Source organism: Bidens hawaiensis, unplaced genomic scaffold, assembly GCF_021521415.1.
Source record: "Bidens hawaiensis isolate Kalapana, Puna unplaced genomic scaffold, B.hawaiensis_p1.1 tig00014424_1, whole genome shotgun sequence".
Classification (NCBI taxonomy): Eukaryota; Viridiplantae; Streptophyta; class Magnoliopsida; order Asterales; family Asteraceae; genus Bidens; species Bidens hawaiensis.
In genome coordinates this window covers 206,791-230,779 of record NW_027492254.1, presented here as the reverse complement: position 1 = coordinate 230,779, position 23,989 = coordinate 206,791, and the positions used below count along the sequence as shown (strand labels likewise).

The window sequence follows — 23,989 nt, the reverse complement described above, 5'->3', positions numbered from 1 at the left end:
TCTAGCAATTTTTCAACAAAAAGTTACGTTGGAAAAACACATGCTTGAAAATCGTTTTCAACCGTTTTCCAACAACTTTTCTTACAATTTTGCTACAAAAACATGTGGTTGTAAACTTTCTATAACTTTCCTACAAAAACTATTTTGACTTAACATAATGTTTATTAGATAATGTTGTAGCAAAGTTGAAGCTTATTTTTTTGTTGGAAATCTGTTGGAACTATTTGTCGTAGGAAATTTGTAGGAAAGTTTTGTGAGAAAATGACTTGTTTTCTAGTAGTGTGTCCGTTCATTAGTATTATAAACGAACGCTAACGGAAACTAATAGACAACTGACCACTAATGGACAAACAAACACCAATGGATACTAACGAACGTTAATGGACAAACAAACACAAACTTATCAAAATACTTAACATAAACGCTAATGAACATTACACCACATGATATCTGAAAGGGAAAATTCCCATAATGGTCCATTTATCTAATTCAACTTTCCGACTTTGTCCCTTTGGTATCTCGTCGTCAACGACATGATAGCGAACACCGACAATGCATTACTAAAACAAATAGGTTAACGACACGTGGCCGGAATAGGTCGTCGACTAGGTGTTCTTCGGCCCATAATTTAATCACAGACGATGTGTTCTTGTTAACGACGTTAACGGCGGACTGCCATACCTGACACCCGTGTTCACATCGCCAGCGAAGACCTACCGGATCTCATGGCCGGTGACTTGTTGGGTATAACATAGGGTTGACGATGCGTTATGTTGCTAACGTAGGGTAGCAGCGATGCTTTATCCACTAACGCATCGTGGAACCCCTGCTTTAAACATTAGCGCATCGTTGCTACCCTATGTTAGCAACATAACGCATCGTTAATCCGATGTTATGTCAACAAGTCGTCGGCGTTCGCTAACATGTCGCCGGCGACGATATACCAAAGAGACAAAGTTGGAAACTTAAATAATGGGGAAAAATTTGGAACCACATTCTGTAAATGAGTCATTTTGAGAATTTTCCCTATCTGAAAATACTTAACACTTAATATATCAGCCAGACACATAATCATATCAAAATATGTTTTGGTGTTCAAAATCAACAAACTTCTAGTGTTTCACGAGAAACAAGCTTCAAATTCTTTATTTTTCAAGGCATTTCAACATACAAAACACTATTAAACGGACGTTATCGGAAGGGCGCTATCGGGTGTTCACGAACACTATTGAACGACCGCGGCCTTTGTCCGTGTTCAACTGTTAAGCTTACCAAACAATTTTTTTACTCGTATCTAATTCGAAAGATGAACAAACTTTCTACCGAACATCCGATTCACTTACGGCTCTAAAACCAAAACCTAGTATCAAAGAAAAAAAAAGCATGATATAAAACAAAATAAAGAAAGCTGTCTGCTTGCCGCCCATTCCAGCCAATCATTTATTAAAGGTTTTTAGAATGTACTGTTCTGAATTAATGAGTTTTGAGCGTTTTGTCCAGTTTTTAGAATAGGGACAGATACACTGTTCGGATTTTGGGCAATAATTGTACCGTTTATTCAATGTTTTGTAAATAGGGCCATGATATTATAAGAGTTCACATGTTTAGATCGATGGACATGTCTTTTAAAAGACCCGACTAAGGATTCAGTCTCACAATACAAACACCAATTAAATTTGCTATGGAAGCTCAAGCTGTCAACAATAAACACATAATCATGCTACCATACATGGCACAAGGTCACTTCATACCCTTCTTAGAATTAGCCTACAAGATCCTTGATCACAATCCTAATTTCACCGTCACCATCGCAAACAGCCCTCTCAACATCGAATACCTCCGTTCCGCCATCGCCAACCGCCCTTCTAATAATATTATTCATCTTAAGTCTCTCCCCTTCAACAGCTCAGATCACGGCCTCCCTCCTAAGTCCGAAAACACAGACGCCTTACCGTCGTCCCAAATAATAAAACTCTTGCATGCCTCCACCGCCCTCGAAGGACCTTTTCCTGGGTTCATTTCGGATGTTATATCTTGTGAATTAGGAAGTCGGGCTGTATGCATTATTTCAGATGTGTTCATGGGGTGGGCTAATGAAGTTGCCAAGTCTTTTGGCATTTTTAATTACTCTTTCACCACTTGTGGTGCGTATGGTACCGCCGCATATTGTTCGATTTGGTTGAATCTCCCTCACCGGAACCTAGCAGATGGTGGAACCCATGACGAGTTTATAGTGCCAGGCTTCCCGGAGTCTTGTCGCTTTACAGTCATGCAACTTAATCAATATGTTCGAGATGCTGATGGCAAAGATGAATGGTCAAGAGTCTTCAAACCGCAAATTGCATTGTCTCTTCAATCCAATGGATGGTTATGTAACACAGTTGAAGAGTTAGAAACATTGGGGTTGGAGGTCTTGAGAAGTTTTATAAAACTTCCTGTTTGGTGTATTGGCCCCCTTATCCCATCTAATATGTTAAAAAAGAATTTGGGTTTGGATATGAATTCGGGTAGTATCGGTCAAAGATCCGGAAAACAACCCGGTATCCAACCTAAAAGATGCATTGAATGGCTAGAGTCGCACCCTACTCGCTCGGTACTTTATATATCTTTTGGGTCACAGAATACAATTAGTGAAGTTGCAATGATGGAATTAGCGAAAGGGTTGGAAGATAGTAAAAGGCCTTTTATTTGGGTGATTAGGCCACCAATAGTGAAAAAACACGTATCCACTCTTCAGGTATGGGTCCTGGATCCAATGAGTCCACAAGGTAAGATACGATAATTACTACCAATGATATGAGTGTAACTTCCCAAAGTCCAATGACCGGAACCTGCAAAACAGACACCGTGAGTCTTGTTACAGGAAGGACAAGAGGGGGGTGGGGGTCTTCCTGTAACCACCCTCCGGCGTGAGAATCAGTAACGTTCGTAAATGGAGAAAGTACTGAAGTAAACAGACTAAATGTAGTCAGAATGCAAGTGAGTGAATGAATATCTCATACCATTTGACAAGGTATTTATAGCCGAAGGATGTAGGAAGGTGATTGGGCCAGCTGTCCTCTTCCAGAAGATCTTTGATAACTGCCTGGACGCGTGTCCTATTGTGATAGGTTGAGCTATACGTCCCATGTGCATGGGTATAACAACCTGGACACGCGTCGCCCAATGATAGGATGGATTGCACCCTGGCCATGTGCACGGTTATAACAAACTGGCCAGGTGTCCTTTATTTATTGGCTGTTCAGTCACGTATTCCCCAAGTAAGAGTCATGAATCTTCTTCTAGAGAGTATTTGAGTGATGACAGCTGTCCTACTGGCATTGTCTTCCGGATGTTTAGGCGGACAGATATCCCGTCCCGCGGATGACTTTTGAGGATGCCAGGATGCTTCTGCACGTGTTGTGAGGACGTTCCTCCTCATTCGTGATATGCGGGTGGTCCATGTGTCCCGCGGGTGGCTTATAAGAGGATTCTCTGTGACCCGCGGGTGGTACTTAAGGGTATTTGGGTCTTTTTGGTACCCTACCTCTATAAATAGGATTTGACCTGAAAGGTGATTTTAAATCCGAATGGTTGCCTATAGACTTTGAGGAAAGAATTGGGAAACAAGGGTTGATGGTGTATGAGTGGGCACCTCAAATAGAGATTCTATGTCATCGATCAACCGGTGCTTTTCTAAGTCATTGTGGGTGGAACTCTGTAATGGAGAGTTTAAGCCAAGGGGTACCACTGATTGGGTGGCCGTTGGCGGGAGAGCAAGGATACAATGCGAAGATGTTGGTGGAGGAGGTAGGTGTTTGTGTCGTGTTGGCGAGATGGGTGCATAGTAAGATTACTAGAGAGGAGGTGAGTAGGGTGATCCACATGGTGTTGGATAAAGTGATGGTGGAAAAGGTGAAGATATGAAAAGAAAAACAAGTGAATCTGAAGAATTGATAAGAGCAAGTGTTGAAATTAATAAAGGTTCTTCTTACATTGCCATGAATGATTTCTTAGCTACCATTAATTCTTTTTAGATTTAAACAGTCATTATATGAGTTAATGATGCAAATAAAGTAAAGTTGTCACCGAAACTTATTTAAGCTGATGATAGCCTAAAAGTATAAGTTCCCATTATTTGGATTCTGTACGTAACCATTATAGAAGTTTTAGTTGTTAAGCTATTATTATCAACTTTGAATATTTTTATTTTAGTACATATACTACTAATATGTCGATATAAACATGTTAATCAATTTTTGATATTGTTAAACTCATTTTGTTATTAGACTTATATACGTGATTGAGTTTCGACAATTAAAAATTTTCAAATTTCTCTTTTTAAAACTCAATAGCAACTGGATAATTTCCATATTCAATCAGAGTTATATGACTGGCGAATCTTGAACGAAAACAAGAAATACTTAATTTTTCAGACGAAAGAAGTAAATTTACACTTTTATGAGATGAGTAAATCTCTCATATTTGTCATCTTGTCACTTTTCATGTAGGCAAACTTTTTGTATTGTTGAGCCAATATTTCCTACTCAACACATTTCATATTGTTGAGCCAATTTACACTCTTAGGCTATGTGTAGTGGAGGGGCTATAAAATGAGGCATTTTGCATCATGTGGCGCCCAATCAGTAAAGGGTGGGTTTTTGTTTTTGGGGTGTAATGGTGTTGTAGCCCCCCCCCATATATATATATATATATATATATATATATATATATATATATATATATATATATATATATATATATATATATATATATCGCAAACAATATAATAATGATATAAACACAACAAAAGCCCGGCGATAAATAGTTCGCACCCCCCTTATAGCCCAACTAATTGCCTGGGGGCGGTGTTTGCGTCCCAAATCGCCTAAATACCTCGCCCAGTACATATAGCCTTATGAGATGGGTACCCCCACGTTCCCACCCCACCACTTCCGAAAAAATATGTATTTTGGTTAAAAAAAAGGCAAATTCTACTCACACATCACCTAGGCTTATCAAGTAGGCTTAAATACACATCATTCAGCATACGCTTCGTATGCTCAATATACGACCCGTATACTGAAATCTTGGTTTTGACTTTTTTAGATGTCATACGCTTTGTATGTAATGTTATACGGTTCATATAGATTATATAAACAAAAATACGAATCATCTAAAATGTATACGAGTCGTATGAAATTTGTTGTGTAAAATTAATAAACATCTCGTATAGAAATGATACACTCATATAATATAACATGTGAATCGTCTAAATTGTATACTAGTCGTACTCCCACTTTTGTGTAAAGTGGATAGTCGTATATGACATTCTATGAGGCGTTAGAGAACATGTGAACGTTATACGAGTCATATGCTATTTTATACGATTTGTATGCCTAATTTATAACTATAAAACTAGCTCTTAGCTCTAGAAAAAAAACACATAATCTTACTTTAATAAAATCTACCTTCATATATCACTTCTCACTTTTATTTCTATTTGTTACCGGACACATAATTTTAATATATTTTATTTTTATAATATATGGTTTTTGATAATACATAGTTATACGAAAGATAATATGTTTCATCCACTCAGCGTGTTGGCTTTTGCTTTGTTTCGCATATGTAATATCCTATTTAAATTTAACGTTAGTCCCATTTTGAAATTTAGTTAATATTTGTTTTTTCAACTGAATTTGTTTCAAATATTTTATTTTAATTGCTCCATAAACTTTATTAAATTTGTTCGGCTATTATTTTCATCATGTGTTTTGTCTTACTTAAGTTCGGTTTCAACTGCCAAAAACCGCTTCTAACTGTTTAGCACAAGTTTGACATAATAAACACGAAACGATGAACACCCTAAGTACTAAGCTCGCATAGTTGTATAACAAATACATAAAAATATACTATTTCTGTCCTATTAAAAGTGTCATAGTTTGAAAAATACAAAGTTTAAGGTGGATTGAATGATTACTATTCTTGCTTACCAAGTGACAATAATGTCCTTGGAAATTGGGTCCACCAATATTGTTGATTAATGCTAGTTGTGTGTGTTTAAGAGTAAACATGAAAATTGGCTAATAAATTTTAAAAATGGACATTTAGAATGAGACAAATAAAAAAAGGAAATATGGACACTTTTAATTGGACGGAGTGAGTAAGTGTTAGCATACATCAAACCCATAAATAGTTGGAAAAGAAGAATACTACTACATCAATCCAAATTACTAGAATCCACACATGCATACAATAAAAAAAGATAGCATTTGTGTGCGGCAACTTCAAAAGATAAAGCATAATATCTAAATTGTGAATTTATCATACTAGGCATTATCATAAACCTTGATCCTCATCACTACCATCATCATCACCAAAACTATCATCATCATCATCACCAACACCACTAACATCATCATCGCCAGCATCATCACTAGCGTATCACCGAAATCATGAAGGTCCGACTCCTCCTGCGACCGAGAATTATTTGGCGGAGCCGGCGTATCACGTAATGGCACATCATCAGTGGGACCGGAACTTGTCTCGAACCAGCCACTTTATCATCCAATCCATCCTTATCATACGCTGCTTCACATTAATTAATCATATATCCTGATTCACCGTCCTGACATTGTCTGGCTGCCCTTGATCGACATGTGGCCCCTGAACATATACATAAAGTTAGGGATGACAATGTAAGAAAGTTTTGAACAACAATTTAAATAATACTATATATTGAATTTAGTAACATCAATCAATCAATCAATCAATCAATCAATCAATCAATCATACCCAGTGAAGTCCCATCAACAGCAAAACTATAAGTAGGGTCTAGGGAGGGTAGGATGTAGGCACACCGTACATATATCCAAAGGGATAAAGAGGTGGCTTCCAGAGAGACCTCAGCTCTAAAGTACATATGTATGAAGCAGTACAAAGGAAATCAAAGTTCAACAGTTAATATAAAAAATATTAATAATACTAATAATAATAATAATAATAGTAGTAGTAGTAGTAGTAATAATAATAATACTAATACTATATATATGTGAAGAAAATACCATTATGGTGTGTGACTAAAATAAGGAAAATAGAAGCCATAAAGTATTCCTTTCTCCCTATAAATCCTTAACTTTAATTCTACTTCTTCAAGAATTCATATCCTCAACCATGTCCTCAGAGAGGTTTGGGTCTATCAAATTATGCCTAATCCTCTCGTCCCAAGTCCATTTAGTTCATCCTCTACCCCTCATCCACCCTATAGTAATGTTTTCTACGGATCTAACAGTATTCGCCGCCCGTCTTCTCTTCACATGTCCAAACCATCTCAATCTCCACTCTCTTATCTTGTTTGCTATGTTTGATACCCCTAATATATCCCGAAACACAACGTTTTTTAATCGGTCTAACCTTGTGTGCCCACACATCCAACGTAGCATTCTCATTTCTGTTACCTCCATCTTCCGCACTTGTGCCTTCTTGATGGCCCAACAATTTGTTCCATATAGCATTGCAGGTCTAACTGCAACCCTATAAATTTTCCCTTTAGTTTAGTTGGGAAACTTGTGTCGCACAATATACATGCGGCTGCTTTCCATCTACACCATCCAACCTGAACTCGATGAGTTACATCACTGTCTAATTCCCCATCGCTCTGAACAAATGATCCTAGATACTTGAACTTCGTTACCTGCGGAACCACCTGCCCTTCAATGGTGATCTGTGCGTCGTCATTGTCATATACCCCACCAAAATCACAGTGGAGGTACTCCGTCTTAGAGCGACTAATCCTTAAATCTTTCGTCTCTAAGGTTGTTCGCCACTCCTCGAGCCTCATGTTTAGATCTTGTTTTCTCTTAGCAAGTAACACAATATCGTCTGCGAACATCATGCACCACGGGAGCTTCCCCTGAATCGACTTTGACAACTCATCCAAGACAACTGCAAAAATAAACGGACTCAACGCTGACCCCTGGTGAAGACCTACCTCTACGGGGAAGAAATCAGTATCCCCCACTGGCGCACAAACACTTGTTGCACTCCTAGTATACATATCCATAATTATCTCTATGTATTTCCTGGGTACTCCTCTACCCTCCAAGCACTCTCAAAGCACCTGTCATGGCACACTGTCGTAGGCCTTTTTCAGGTCAATAAACACCATATGAAGGTCACGCTTTTTCTCCCTTTACTTTCCATCAATCTTCTTATATGGTGCATTGCATCTGAGGTGGAACGACCCGACATGAAGCCATATTGGTTCACCGTAACATGAGTTTCTCGTCTAAGTCTAACCTCAATCACTCTTTCCCATAGCTTCATAGTATGGCTTAGTAGTATGATTCTCGGTAGTTACCACAACATTTGGCGTCTTCTTTGTTCTTTTAGATAGGAACTACAACGCTGCTCCTCCACTAGTCTGACATCTTACCAGATTTGAGGATACTATTGAACATAGTAGTTAACCACATGACTCCTTCCTGTCTAGGCCAACCGCTTTAGCCCTTCCCATCCTCCTAAGTGCAGTCTGCACCTCTTCTCGTATGATTCGTCGGCAGTAGCAGTTATTCGGTTGTTGTCGTTGGAAGGTTGTGTTGTCATGTTCTTCTTGGTAAGCTCTCTCATTGTTAAAAAGATTGTGAAAGTAGGTTTGCCATCTTAGCTTGATGTCCTGCTCCTTGACCAGTACATGCCTATATGTATCCTTTATGAACTTCACAGGCCCTAGATCTTGCCTTCTACGCTCCCTGGCTTTGGTAATCTTAAAAATAGCATGTTCCCCCTATTTTACTTCTAAACGTTCATACATCCGTTTGTAAGCCGCGTTCTTTGCTTCCGCCACTGCCTTCTTCTCATCTCTCTTTGCCGTTTTGTAGATCGATCTCCCTCAATTCCACTCGCTCCTCATTCGTGCACCTCATAAGCTCTCTAAAACGTCTTTGTTTATCTCTTATCTTGTCTTGAACGACCTCATTCCACCATCAAGGCTCCATATGCCCACCTGTCTTTCCTGTTGTGACCCCGAGAGTTTCCTTTGCTACTTGAATGATCTTTGTCGCCAGAGCTTCCCATATATGAGTTGAGTTCCCATTTATTCGATTCCGCGTCTGCAGTATGAGTTTATCCTTAAACAGTAGGAGATTTTCGTTCTTCGAATTTCCCCATCGAATTCTAGGTGTACCATTCTTCTCTCGAACAATTAGCTTATTTCTGAAGCCTATATCTGTCACCAGCAGTCGGTTTTGAGACACAACTGTCTCCCCAGGTATGACTTTGCAGCCCTTCCACCAACGTCGGTCTCCTTGCCTCATCAAAAGGCAGTCAATTTGGGTGTCGCGTCCGCCACTGCTAAAAGTGATCAAATGAGAATCTTTTTTCCTAAAATAAGAATTTATAATACCTAGGTCATGAGCCACCGCAAACTCTAGGAGATTTGTTCCGGTCTCATTCCTATCACCAAAATTGAAACCCCCATGTACGGCTTGAAAACCATCGTTAGCCTTACCAATGTGTCCATTAAAATCACCTCCTATACAAATCCTCTCACCCCTAGGTATGCCCCCTACCACTGCGTCTAGGCAATCCCAAAATTCTCTCTTTTCTTGATCCCCTAAGCCTACATGAGGCGCGTAGGCGTAGACTACTACCACTACTTCCTCTCCTAGTACTAATCTCAACACCATAATCCTGTTATTATATCTTATCACCTCCACCACACTAGTGTGTAGTTCCTTAGCCACTAGAAACCCCACTCCATTCCTAGCTCCATCAGTACCCGAGTACCACAACTTATACCCATTACACTTAGTCCCTCTATGCCCTTTCCACTTAGTCTCCTGGAGGTATGCTATCTGAACCATACGTCTTCTACGCACATCTACCAATTCTAGCAACATACCATTTAGTGTTCCTACATTCCATGAAGCCAAACATAATATATACTCCCTATCTTTATCCTTTCCTACACCCCTCATTTTAGGACATGGTCTCAAGTAATATTCATGGTTGTAAACCATAAATAATAACTTGGTTTGGTTTGGTTTGAATATAAATTTTAACAATTTATGTTTGATCATATATCTGTCCATGTCTCTGCATATACCCATGCACAAGTGGCTGCTCCTGAACGGCATGTGGCCCATGAGCCTGTACATAAAAAAAGGTTTAGTTTCAAATGTTAGTATTCAAATATAACTAATTCCCCATGATATACCTGACCGCTCCACGACCACTGATCCTGAGCTGCCAACAACTCCGCAATTATTATATCCCGCTCCTCCACCTCTAGCAGCTGTCTTGGAAACCACAAAACTCCTGGCCACAAGGACCACTACAGACCACCATCGGGAAAAATCTCGGAAATACGCATGAGTGTAGGCCTTTACTCTTATTCCTGTTCCCGGAATGATTTCTTTCATCAAAGTCACGTAAGATGTCGAGTTGCTTCGGAGGGAACAAAGTCATGGAGGACAGCCACACTATATTTTTTGTATAGCCCAAAATTCTGCAATCTTTGTAATGTATGGCCTGCCACAGATGTTGCTGGTGCTCTTCCTAACTTTATAAGAATTAAAATACATGGCCATGATATACGCTAGATTGTAGTTAGCTTGGGTCATCATACAATAAAGATGGTATAAATCACATTTAGTGCGCCACTCTTGACCCATGTAACGAGCACAAATTGTAGATGCGATCACCCTTTGTACGTATCTATTTAATGGTTTTCTGATCATCGTTACTCGTTGCTTCATACCTCAAACTCATCCAAACTCACGATAACCTATATTAGGCCAAAACTCTATCATCTGTTGACGAGTAATCTCCCTTAACCAATAGTTAAACACCGTTGTCTCAACCTCCTCCGTCGTGTATAATCCCATATGCATTCCAATTCTGCTAATGATAACTCTTGTTATACCTTGTTCATTCTAAAACAAACTGCTCTATTATAATGCAAATCATCATACGGACTGAATGAAAAGGTACAAACTCTTTTATTATAATGCAAATCACCATGTATTGGAATTTATGATAACTTATGTATGTTTTAAATTAGTTATATGATGTAATGTTTATCTTTAATTATGTTTAATTATATTAATGTTGTTTTTTCTATTGCATTATAGTTTCTAAAAATAAGTCATACGATCACTATGGATGTAGAAAAAGTTGAAACGAGACTGAAGTAGGAAGAACTAATTTGTAAATCTAACTAGTATACGAAACATATTGAAAATCATTTGTATCGCACACCCAACTTATATATACTTCATAACTTGTTTATAATTATCTGAAAATCATACTAATATACGAAACATATTGTTTTTTATATAGTTCGCATGGGATGCATAGACATGTAGAAAGATTTGTGTTTTGGCCATACGCGTAGTGTGACTTGTCATATGCTTCGTATTGCATATAGTAAAAAGAACACAGGGTGATTAAATTTTCAAAGACTCTTTTTTAAAACCTAGTATTCTTCTTACACGAACATGCTATGATTAAAGGTTCAAAATTATTTTTTTAAACCTAGTATTCTTTTTACACAATTCATATGCTCAGAGAGATTGATTGATTAATTGTTCACACACGCATACTGCAAAAGTAATTGATCAATTTTAAAGATTCTTTAGCATACTTTCGTATTATTTCTTATACAGTTCATATTGATTAATTTTCATGATTTTTCAAAAAACCACATGCATAAGATTCGTATTCTTTCTTATACAGTTCGTATGGTCATGTTAGATTTATATGATTTGTATGAAATGTTATACGTCTCGTATTTCATATACAACGGAGGATACAAATTGTATACAAAAGAATATGGTTCGTATAGTTTTTTTATAGTATATGACTTGTATAGTTTTCTATATGATTCGTATGCCTTCGTTGATTTGACTAACTTAAGTGATTATTCTTTACGCTGCGTATGTCAGCATGTGCTTCGTATAAAATCTATGATAAAATAGGGGATGGTGTCAAATGTTTTTATATGGTGTGTCACACCCCTAATTAGAGCCTAGAAGTGTGACTAATAGTTGGTACATGTTTTGTAAATATATCAGAGTTTAAGGTTGTAAAACGGAAGTTATGGTTATATATTAATATATTTCAAAAGACGAGGATTAAACACCCGTTAGTTGTTACAAATTTGTTTGAAGAAGGAAAACCGTAATTTACATTATTTTAATAATAAAATTGCGACTGAGCCATCAGATCGACTAACGGCTATCCATCATCTCCAAACATCTAATCTTGATTACCTATAAAACAGTTTAAAGCACGTCAGCAATGCATGCTGGTGAATCTGTTGACAAAAAATATTTTAATACTTAAGTATCCCCTCGAGAAATCGTAGGCCTCGACCCAACGTGGCTTAGGAAACAATCAAGTATTAAAAGTCTGAATAACTATTACAAATTACAGCTCAACTCGAAATCGTTCAGCGAACACCGTAGCGTTCGAGATCGTAGCCACTACCTATATACACAAGATTATCACCACTCAAACATCGTAGGTCCGGCCCAACGTGGCGAAGGCATAATCAGGCGTGGTGCGATGTACCCACCGTCTAACCACATATGAAAGGATCCGGGCAAACGTATACGATAGCATAAGGACCAACGTTTACCTTTGTTTATAACATTTTAGGGATACATAATCCCATGTAATCTTTAAAGACTTAAATTATAAAGTTGTAAAGAGTTTGGACGTATTCACCTTTATTATGATCAGTGTGTCTCACTGATGTATTCTTCTTGTTAACTCGGGCCTATAGTACGAGAATAACCTTTTATAAATACTAGATCGGTGATATAGCTTTAGACCTTTAGTCTATTTGTATATTCTTTACCTTGATATTCATTTCTTTATACTTGGACCTTTAGTCCAAAACATTTATCAATTAAACACTACGTTTCTTCTTCTTGAAGAAACCTATATAATAAGTTTCTTCTTTCTTAAGAAACATATTCTAAAATCTTTATAATTATAAAGAAATAATTATTTATCTATACTCTTGTCTTATGAAAACTATATTTCACTTATTATATTATCAAGTTATAGATTATACCCCCGACTAGGGTTTAAGCCATATATAATAAAATAATCTGACGGACTCCCTACCTTGTATGACTTATATTTCTTAAAATGTCTAAGTTTGACGCGGACAACACTCATACCTATCGAAGGAATATTTATTATGGTACAATCTACATAAATATTCCAACGACATCAGTTAGTCCAATATTTATAAATCCATGAAAATGTAAAGTTCGGGGTATAAATCCTGCAATGTACAGATATAGGCGATTTATATATATATATATATATATATATATATATATATATATATATATATATATATATATATATATTTAAATTAACAATATTATCGTTAACACCAATGACTTTAGCTTGTCGTATAGGTACTTTTTTGCTTGTAACTTTTTAGTTACCCATATTGATTATGATACACTACTTTACATAAATGGTCCAACGACAATAGGTAGTACTCCGGTATCTATAAATCCATGAAAATGCATGAAAACGTAAAGGTTGATAGTTCAAATACTTTAAGCGGATATAGGTGGTTTATGGATATATTTAAATTAAAAAAAATTATCGCTAAAACCAAGTTTACTTTTGTGGTACTGATATTTTTTTTTCTTTTGGCATTTTTGGTTACACATTCATGACCGGCAGTGCGTATGGCGGCATCGCGTATAGTTACGTTCTGTTGAGTCTCCCTCATCGGAATATATATAGCTAAAGGCGGAACCCATGACGAGTTTACAGTTCCGGGATTCCAGGATCTTTGCGTTTTGGGTTGCAAAACTTAAAGAACATGCAGGGGAGGCTCGGAGGGTGTGCGAGCCGCACCATCGGCCAGGGCACATAAGGTTCGGGGGCACAAACGTTTTTATACATATTACATATATATGTTTTTTGGTGTTAAAAATAAGGTTTATTGCAATGGTTAATGAGATAATTACATGCTCAGAATGGTTTTTGCTTATAATAAATCAGTCGATAAAAGTTTTATCCATGCACATTAGCAAATAAAAAAATTTTGCTAAGGCCTACGAGCCTTTTTATATCGGCTCAGCCAAGTTATTTAAATTCTCGGAGATGGCCCTGTGAACATGCTTCATCTACTGATGGGAAAGACGTGTACTGAAGATACTTACAATTGCATGTCTCATTTTCTCTCCAATCTGACGGTTGATTATGTAGCGCAGTTGAAGAGCAAGAAACATTGGGGTTAGAGGTCTCGTGAAATCATGGAACACTCCCTGTTTGGTGTATTGGCCCCATAATTCCGTCAAAAATGTTAAGAAACCATTTGGGTTCGGATTCAAGTTCAGATATTATCACTCAAATATCCGGAAAACAACTAGGTAGGTATCCAACTCAAAAATTGCATTGAGTGGTCAGACACGCATCCAGCTAGGTTGGTTCTTTATAGTTCATTTGGGTCTGAGAACAAAATAAGAGACAAAAATGGTGGAGTTAGCAAAAAGGTTGGAAGAGTGCAAAAAGTCTTTATTTGGGTAATATATATCAGACCACCAATCGGGTTCGACCTCAAAGGTGATTACCGACTTAAATGGCTGCCTACTAGATTTGTGGACAAAAGTGGAAAACAAGGATTGGTAGTGCATAACAATGCGTTTTAAGCCATGGTCAACCTGTGCGTTTCTGAGCCATTGTGGATAGAACTATGTGTTGGTGAGTTTCAGCCATGGGGTGTCGCTGAGTGGTCAGCCGTTGGGCAGAGAGCAAGGGTTTAATGTGAAGTTGCTGTGGAGGAAATGGGCTTTTGTATGGTGTTAGCGACATGGGTACATTGTCGGTGACGAAAGAGGATGTAAGTAGGGTGATAAATGTGGTGTTGGATAAAAGTGAAGGCGGTAAGGGCGAAGACATGAGAAAGAAAGCAAGCGAATTTGGGGAACTAATAAGAGTATCATCATACATTTTAATGAATGATTTCTTGAGCAACGTTCTTTATTAATTTAGACAGCCAACTAAGAAAGAAGCATGACGAAAAAAATTATGTGTCAGATTATTTTAGTTTGTTATAGTCTAAAACTATATGTTTCGTTGTTGGATTTTGTAACAGTTTCTTTTGGTTAAGAAGCAGTTTGTCTAATGGGTCGTTATGTCGGTTTGAGATTTGATCCCTCTCCAATCCATTATCCCATATCAAACAAATCCTTAGGGATTATATTTCTCAATCTGCTTTGCAAATCATCAATGATCAATTTCACACCCGGATAAAAACTCAAAAGGTTTACAGCCATTCCCAAACGAATATAACCATACCGAACAAATTCAAAAACCTCTTAGACAAGTTTTTCTCATCACTATCGAGTGATTTCGTACCCTAAGGATTTATTAGCAAGGGTATAACAAACAACTGATGTTTGGCTCACCATCGTAGAATCAAACAACAACATTATATTACCCAAATAAAAATTTAGGGCTTAATTACCTCCTAGATTAGCCTCGGCTCAACATCATCAAGTCAACAATCATGTCAAAAATCAAAGTAAATTAAAGATGAAACCGAAAACCCTAAATCACATAAGAGTGAAACCCAAAGAAATATATGCCATTCATCCTAATCACAGAGAAACCCAAATAAGTGAGAGCACATGGTCAGATAAAGACCAACACAACCTCGCTGCCATGGTGGACCACGAAGAAATATACCAACACAACCTCGCTGCCATGGTGGACCACTAGAAACAAAGAAAATCATCGTAGTTTCTCCCTCTAGCAAAAACCTCTATGTCGATGTTCCTCTTTAAACTCAAAAGAATTCTACAACTAAAATTAACTATCACTTTGTAGCATTTCGTTCTATAAACCCTAAAAGGTGAAATAGTGAAAGTCAAAGAAACAGAGCCCATATGTGCTAATTAGACACAAAGAGGGTAAGGGAGAACCGTAGAAAAGCCTCGTCGCATATGACCTCTTGAAACAACCACTCCGACATGAGTTCTCTCTCCAGCCAACAACTGTGTATCATTATCAACTTATCGCTAACACCAACGACTTCAGTTTTGTTGTATCAATATATTTTTGCTTGTAGTTTTTGAATTTGCTAATATTTATTATGGAACATTTTACATAAATAGTCAAACGACTATGGTGAGTTCAATATTTATAAATCCGTGAATATGTAGAGGTTAAGAGTTGTTCAAGTTCTACAAGTGATGTGGGCCCAAGTATTGAAGACCAGGCTATTATGTATTTGGAGGTCCAAGATCGCACTATCAAAGGTGCACCACGAAAACGGGCATAATTTGGCCCACAAAGCTCCGTTTCAGGCATATTACCAGTCAAATCGAAGCTTGAGACGAGGAGCACTTTGATGTCTTAATTGTGATTAAAATCCACAATGTTGTTGTTGCTGCTATTGTGTTGTTTTAAGCTTATTTTTGTTTTAAACCTATAAAATATGAAAAACACTTAAAAGTAATTGCATTTAAAAAAATACTTAAATAAAAAATACAATATTATTAACAATCAGTCATAACCAAACATTCACTTATCACCGGTACTTTTAATTTGCTTGTAATTTTTTAGTTTGCTCATATTACTACGGTACACATTACATAAACAGTCCAATGGCTACGGTTAGGCCAATAATTATAAACCATGAAAATGTAGGGATGAAGACTTGGAGAGTTTAAAATCCTGAAAGGTGAAAATACAAAGTGGTTAATAGATGTATTTAAAATAACAATAATATTAATATATTTGCTAACACCAACAACTTCACACTTGTTGTATTTTGCTTGTATTTGAGTTTACTAATATTTGTTATTGTACATTTTACGTAAACGTTCCAACGACTAAAGCTAGTCCAGTATTTATAAAACCTTGAAAATGTATTACACATATAAATGTTCCAACGACTAAAGTGTGCAGTTCCAACCACAAATTTATTATTTATTTACTTTGTTTGAAACTTGCCATTTCATAAAAGGTGCATTTAATTTATATTAACATTTTGTTGACTTAAATAAAATCATATTCATCTAAATTTATAAAGAATAATATATATAAAATTAAAAAAATAAATATTATACATATGTGTATAGTTTTTCTAAACCAATAGTTTTTTTAATTTTCTTTATTTTTTTAAGAAACCGGAATAAAAAATAATAGTTTTTGTTTTTTTTAATTTTCGCGTTTTTGTTGTTTTATATTTTTTTTAAAAGAGTTTTTTTTAGGTTCAAAATAATTCTCAAAGTTCTCAATTTCAAAATGGTTCTCACATGATTCTAAACATATTATATATATATATATATATATATATATATATATATATATATATATATGAGTATCATTACAGAACTGTTAAAATATTTAAGAACTTGAAGGAACCTTTGAACCCTAACGTTTTTTATAATTTTTTTTGTATGTTAATGTTACTTAAGTTTAGTTTTATCATTTTTTATATCTATAATTACGATTACAATTTTGAAAATTAAATTTTATACGTATCTATGTTTTGTTTTACACATATGTAAATTTGTTGGTACATAAATTCTACACATATGTAAACTTGTGATTAATATATGTAATAAAATTTTTTTATATAAAATATGATAAAACTACTCTTAAATAATGTTAATATGTAAAAAAATTTTAAAAAGTTTTGGTTGTGTAGAGTTCCTAAGAGTTCTTAACTTTTTTAGAGTTTTTAAATGATACCAACCATATATATATATATAAATATATAGGTGTGGTTTATAATAAAAAGAAATAGTTTAGTAAAAATAAATCTAGGCCATTGGATCTATGATCTAGTGGTTGAGATTGGTAGTTTTTAAAATAACAAATAGTTTCCTAGGATTAAGGATTTATGCTACATAGTTTTCTAACTCTAAATTTTGTGTTATTTCTACTCTTCCTACAAAACTATGTATTTTTATTTTAACACACGCACACACACACACACACACACACACATATATATATATAGAGGGTAAGGATCCTAAGAGAACACTTTGCAAATTGAGAACTTTGAGAACCATTTTGGACCACTAAAAACACCTTTGAAAAAAATATTTAAAAAAAATCATAAAACAAAAAATAACAAAAATTTTAAAAAAGTAAATAAACCAAATTTCTTATATTTCATTCCGGTTTCATTAAAAAAAATAAAAAAAAAACAAAAAAAAACATCGTATTATACACATATGTATAATTTTATTTAATCTTTAGTTACGTAATATACACATATGTACAATGTCATTTATCTTAGATTATACACATGTGTATAAAAAAAATCATGTAAATGTACATATATGTATATATTATACATATGTGTATATAATTTGGCTAAATCGAGTTTTTTTATGAAACCGGGATGTTAAAATAAGAATTTTGGTTTTTTTACTTTCTTCATTTTTGTGTTTTTTTTTATTTTATGATTTTTTTTTATTTTTGGGTTTTTTGTGGTCTAAAATGGTTTTCATGATTCTTAATTTCAAAAAGGTTCTATCATGATCTGATCATATATATATATATAAACATAATCAGATACAAATCTGCTGTTATTATTAGGTTTATTTTTATAGGTGTTTGTTGTTATTTTTTGTTCATATATGCTAATTTTCGATTATGAGACGTTATAAATATTTGCTGATTTATATTTTGTTGTTATCATTAGATGTTTTATTTTGCTGTTTTAAGTATTTGCTGGTATTTGCTGTTATTATTTTGTTGTAATTTTTAGATTCTTTTCTTTGTTATTATAAATCATTGTTTATGTAAATCAGTATTGTAGCTAGTATTGTTTCTTATGTTCTCATTTTTTTATAAATGGGTATTATTTTCTACGTTTTCATGTTAAGATTAAAATATACATGAACCTTCCCCTATATACATACATAGGGTAAAGCAAAACTTTTTTTTTTCTTTTATCAAACCGGGATGATAAATAAGAATTTTGGTTTTTTTTTTACTTTTTTCTTTTTTGAATTTTTTTTTGTTTTATATTTTTTTTTTATTTTTTAGTTTTTTGTGATCCAAAATAGATCCCGTGGTTCTCATTTTTCAAATGGTTCTTATATGATTCTGATCATATATATATATATATATATATATATATATATATATATATATATATATATATATACTAGACGATTGCCCGCACGATGTGGCGGGAAACAAAAATCATAGCAATCATGTAATAATTGTGGATGTTCTAGGTTCGTTTGAAACCTTAACGTTTGAACCAATCATCACTTTTTGTCAGCCGGTTTTTGAATGTTCAAATCATAGTAAATGGTTTTGGTTTATGGTTTATACAGAAAATTGACCATATAAACCGGACCCGACGATAAACTTATTATTGAAGCTCAATGCGTGAAACTAAACCATTAGAAATGATTCAGTTTAAAGTTTCAACGATTAAGTTGTAGTTCTCAATAGCAAAAATCAAACCAACGGTTTGGTTCACGGTATAACTTAGAAACCATTAAAATCGAATTGCAAACACCAATACGTGATATGTTAAATTTTTTTTTATTTGAAAAATTATAGCAATACCATACCCAAATTTAAGACAATAAAATGCTCATTTTGATGATGAAACTTTTTATAAAAAAAAAATATTAACATGTGAAAGTTATGGCCGTTGGAAAATAGTTGATGGGAGGTTATTTATAATTAAAATTAAAAGGAATATATGGGTAAAGATAAATGTCCAAAGTAGTAACTATTTCTTAAATTTATAAAAGTTGAGGGGCAATGTTGTAACTAGTTCAAGACATTTTCTAATAGACAATTTTGTCCACATCTTACATGTTATATAAGGTGTACCTTAGGAATTAAAATTTGTAAATTACTTAAAAATCAATTGTCTTAATTTACCCATGTCTCATGTATTATATATATATACTAGACGAATGCCCGAGCGATGCAGCCGGAAATACAGATCCTAGTAATCACTTAAGAGATTTTTGGGTGCTCATCGTTCCGTTTGAAACCGTGGATTAAGAATTCTTATTTTAACTCAATTTAGTATCAGAGTACAAATGAAACCGAAACCTAACCATTGTTAATGGTTTGTTTTTGTTGAGTTTTAATTTTCAGCGGTTTGGTTTCAGTTTTCGATGAAAAAAAACAGCTTGGCTCACGGCTTAGCTTAAAACCATCAAAGCCGAACCACAAACGCCTATACGTAAGATGTTATTTTTTAATTGAGAACAAAATATGACAATATCATACTTAAATTAAAAAGAATTAAATGCTCGTTTTTATGGTGCAATTTTTTTTAAAAAATATTAACTTATGAAAAAGTTATATACGTTTAAAAATCGTGGGGGAATTTGGGTTAAAAGTGAAATTATAAATAATATATAGTTATAAGATGAGGGATCAAAGTTGTAACTATTTTTTAGATTTCCAAAAGTTGATTAAAGTTGAGGGGGCAATGTTGTAAATAATTTGAGAAAATATGAAAGACACGTGAAATTTAGTTTTTGAATGACTACTTTACCCCTATTTAAGGTTGTACGTACTATGTGTTTAAAAATTTGTAAATTACTTAAAATTGAGTGTCTTAATTTGCCCATGAGTGGTGCATTATATATATATAAAGGATAAAATACAATAATCTCTTATCGTACATTACGTACGCGACACCCTCAACCCTAGATTTCAAAAAACACGCGGTGGCAAATTTGTAAATTAGTTTAAATCGTTTCCATCCTAATTAACCGTTGCATAGATTCAACCATCGTCACCGATGTCATTTGCAGAAACACACTTCAATTGATTTTGAATTGAAATACAGCATTTGCAGAAACCTAGTTGCAGACGTTCCATGTTTTGTTCATATGATCAAATCGATGATCAAATTGACGGTCGATTGACAATTTTTTGACGATTACGAGATTATATGAAGTGATTTCTGTGTTCAATTTCATGTTACAGGTGTTTAATTTTTTTTGTTAGTTTAGAATTTCTGTTTAGAAGTTCAAAACTTTTAAACTTTTTTGAACACCCAGAACTTCTTTGAACGTATTAGAACGTTTAAAGATGCTCATTTTTTTAACACCCAGAACTTCCTTGAACATATTAGAACGTTTAAAAATGTTCATTTTTTAACACCCAGAACTTCTTTGAACGTATTAGAACGTTTAAAGATGTTCTTTTTTTTTTGTCAGAACGTTTAAAGATCTTCAGTTTTGTTTTAGAACTTTTAAACATAATACTTTGAACCCTAATCAGAGATCGATTGAGTGCATTATTTCTGCAATTTCATAATCGATTGATGAATCTAAATACTTTTACACATCAATTCGATTGATTAAATTATCAATTTTTGATCAATTTTGAAGATTTCTTGATGTTCAACGCCGTTCGATTTTGATTTGGTTTTTTACTTTAGAGATTTCATACTTTAAGCTGTGATTATAGTTTCGAAATTGGATTAGATTGAGCGACGAGTTCCAAATTTGGATCAGACTCACCCTATATATATATATATGTTAACGTACAAATGGAATTAACGTGCTAAACGTGAGAATCAAATAGAATAATTATATATACAAGTAGAGTAATTATGTAATTACTCTTACTCTATTTGTATATATAATTACTCTACTTGATTCTCACGTTTAGCACGTTAATTTTATTTGTATTTAATTCAAACTATATATATATATACACACTCTAACAAACTTGATGTTTTTACCTTATGATTATAAAAAAAGAAGCACTAAAAAAAGATTTCTGTTTTGAAAGAATTAAAACCATAGAAAACGAAATTTCAATATTTAAAGGCACAGTCATTATTTCATTTTGGAAAACTACCAAAACGATCATTGACTTTAAAATTCTATAAAAGGAAATAATTCCCATCCAATGAGAGTTGGCCACATGACCTTCTTGGGCTCCACTAGGCCACCAAGTGAGCTTTGTGGGTCTTCCATTTAAACGAGTATGACATTCGTTTTAAAACGCACACCATGTCAAGCACCTTCTTAGCCTAGGCAGGCCACCTACCAAGCCATTTTTGCAAGCCTACTTCAGTATATGCAGCGATCGGGCTATGGCGGTGACTGGCGAAGCTGGTAAGGCTCTTTTGGTGCCGGACCGTCTGGGTTGAAATGGTGGCAGGCTTGTTAGGCTCCCTTGATGTTGCCATAATTAAGAATAGCAAACCACATACCATTTTGTACATAATGCATCTAAAATGATCAAAGTAGTGGAAGAATTGTGACGGATCCATGCCTAACTGATCAGTTGGGGAAACACCCCACTCAAATCTAGTAATATATAGAGAGAAAAATGTTCAAATAAGAATAAGAAGTTTCATTGAAATGGTAAGAACTAACAAATTTTTGACATTTGGTACTACAAATGATGGTGAAAGAACAATTTTATAAAACTATGTCGGTTATAATGATTAAAGAGTAATTCTAGGAAACTATGTCGGTTATTGGTAATTTTAAATCTCAACCATTGATTAACATGATCCAATGGCTATGATTTATTCTTAGTCTTCCTAAAAAACTACTTATTTTTAGGATAACCATCTCCTTCCTCAATATAAAGATCCGGTTATAATTCATCTAATTCACAATACAATTAGCTCTTGTAATTTTATATCAGGTCTCATAAATACTAATTGAAGTCCAGGTGCACCTCAAAAGGATTAAACTACATACAAATATGAAACTTAATTTGTTTCAAAGGCTAATTGAACAAAGTTTTCGTCTCAAAAGAGCTCTACTAAAATTGACATTATCGAATACACTTAGCATTTCGTTCAATAAACCTTAAAAAGCGAAATAGTGAAAGTCAGATAAACAGAGCCAGTAAGAGAGAATCGCAGAACAGCCTCGTTGCGGATGATCGTCGGAAACAATCGCTCCGACATGAGTTCTCTCTCCAGCCAACAACTGTGTACCATTATTGGCTTATCGCTAACACCACCGACTTCAGTTTCGTCATATCAATATTTTCTTTGCTTGTAATTTTTTTAATTTTCTAATATTTATTATGTAACATTTTATGTCCAACGAATCACAGTGAGTCCAATATTTATAAACCTATGAATACGTAAAGGTTGTGAGTTCAAATCCTACAATGTGCAGATATAAATGTTTTATAGATGTATTTAAAATAGCAATAATATTAATATTATCGCTAACACCTACAACTTAACTTTTGTTGTGTTTTGCTTGTAATTTGAGTTTACTGATATTTGTTATTGTACTACATAAATGTTCCAACAACTAAAGCTAGTCCAGTATTTATAAAACCACGAAAATGTATGGTACATATAAATATTTCCAACGATGAAGAGGTAGGTCCCAGCAGAACCCAGTTGGACCCGCAAGACTCACCTCAAAGAGGGACGTCTGCGCAGTTGAACCCGCAAACCTTCAACAGGAACGTCTGCGCAATGGCTAAACTCGCATCTCACCTTGAAGAGACGTCTGCGCAGAAACCAACTGGATCCGCAGGACCCACCATGCTCAGAGACGTGACGTCCTTACGCGCAGTACGCAAGCTGTTCCCGCAGGAAAAGCCTCCCAATGGTCGACGTACTCCTCCTGTTCCCGCAGCAACGGATACTAGCCATCAGGGAAGGCTACCCGCGCAGCAAGGCTACACGCACAAGGCACTTAACTCTTAAATAATTCAGTAATGTCACCTGAAGAAGGAGTGAGCAAGCCGGGAACACTCCCGCACAAATGAGCCAGTCCGTACGATACTGGAGGATCTTTTGTACTGTACCTGATGAGGTATGGACAAAAGATCTGACCAAAGATACGACAGCTCACTGACAACAGTATGACGAGCAGCACGCTCTTGTACTGTATGTCACTATCAGCCGCTGCCTACTCACCAACCTGTCGGAGGACGTGCATAGCCTGCAGTTGGTGGAACAGGAATAGTACACAGCCGGCCTGGTCACTATCAGCCGCTGCCTACCCACCAACCACCAGCATGGCACGTG

At 35.1% G+C, this 23,989-nt stretch overlaps 2 pseudogenes; both read left to right on the top strand.

Moving 5' to 3' along the window:
• Positions 1 to 1,681: 1,681 nt before the first annotated feature.
• On the top strand, positions 1,682 to 4,129 carry LOC143546701 (UDP-glycosyltransferase 92A1-like; annotated as a pseudogene).
• A 9,992-nt stretch (positions 4,130 to 14,121) lies between these two features.
• On the top strand, positions 14,122 to 15,007 carry LOC143546710 (UDP-glycosyltransferase 92A1-like; annotated as a pseudogene).
• The last annotated feature ends 8,982 nt before the right edge of the window (positions 15,008 to 23,989 follow it).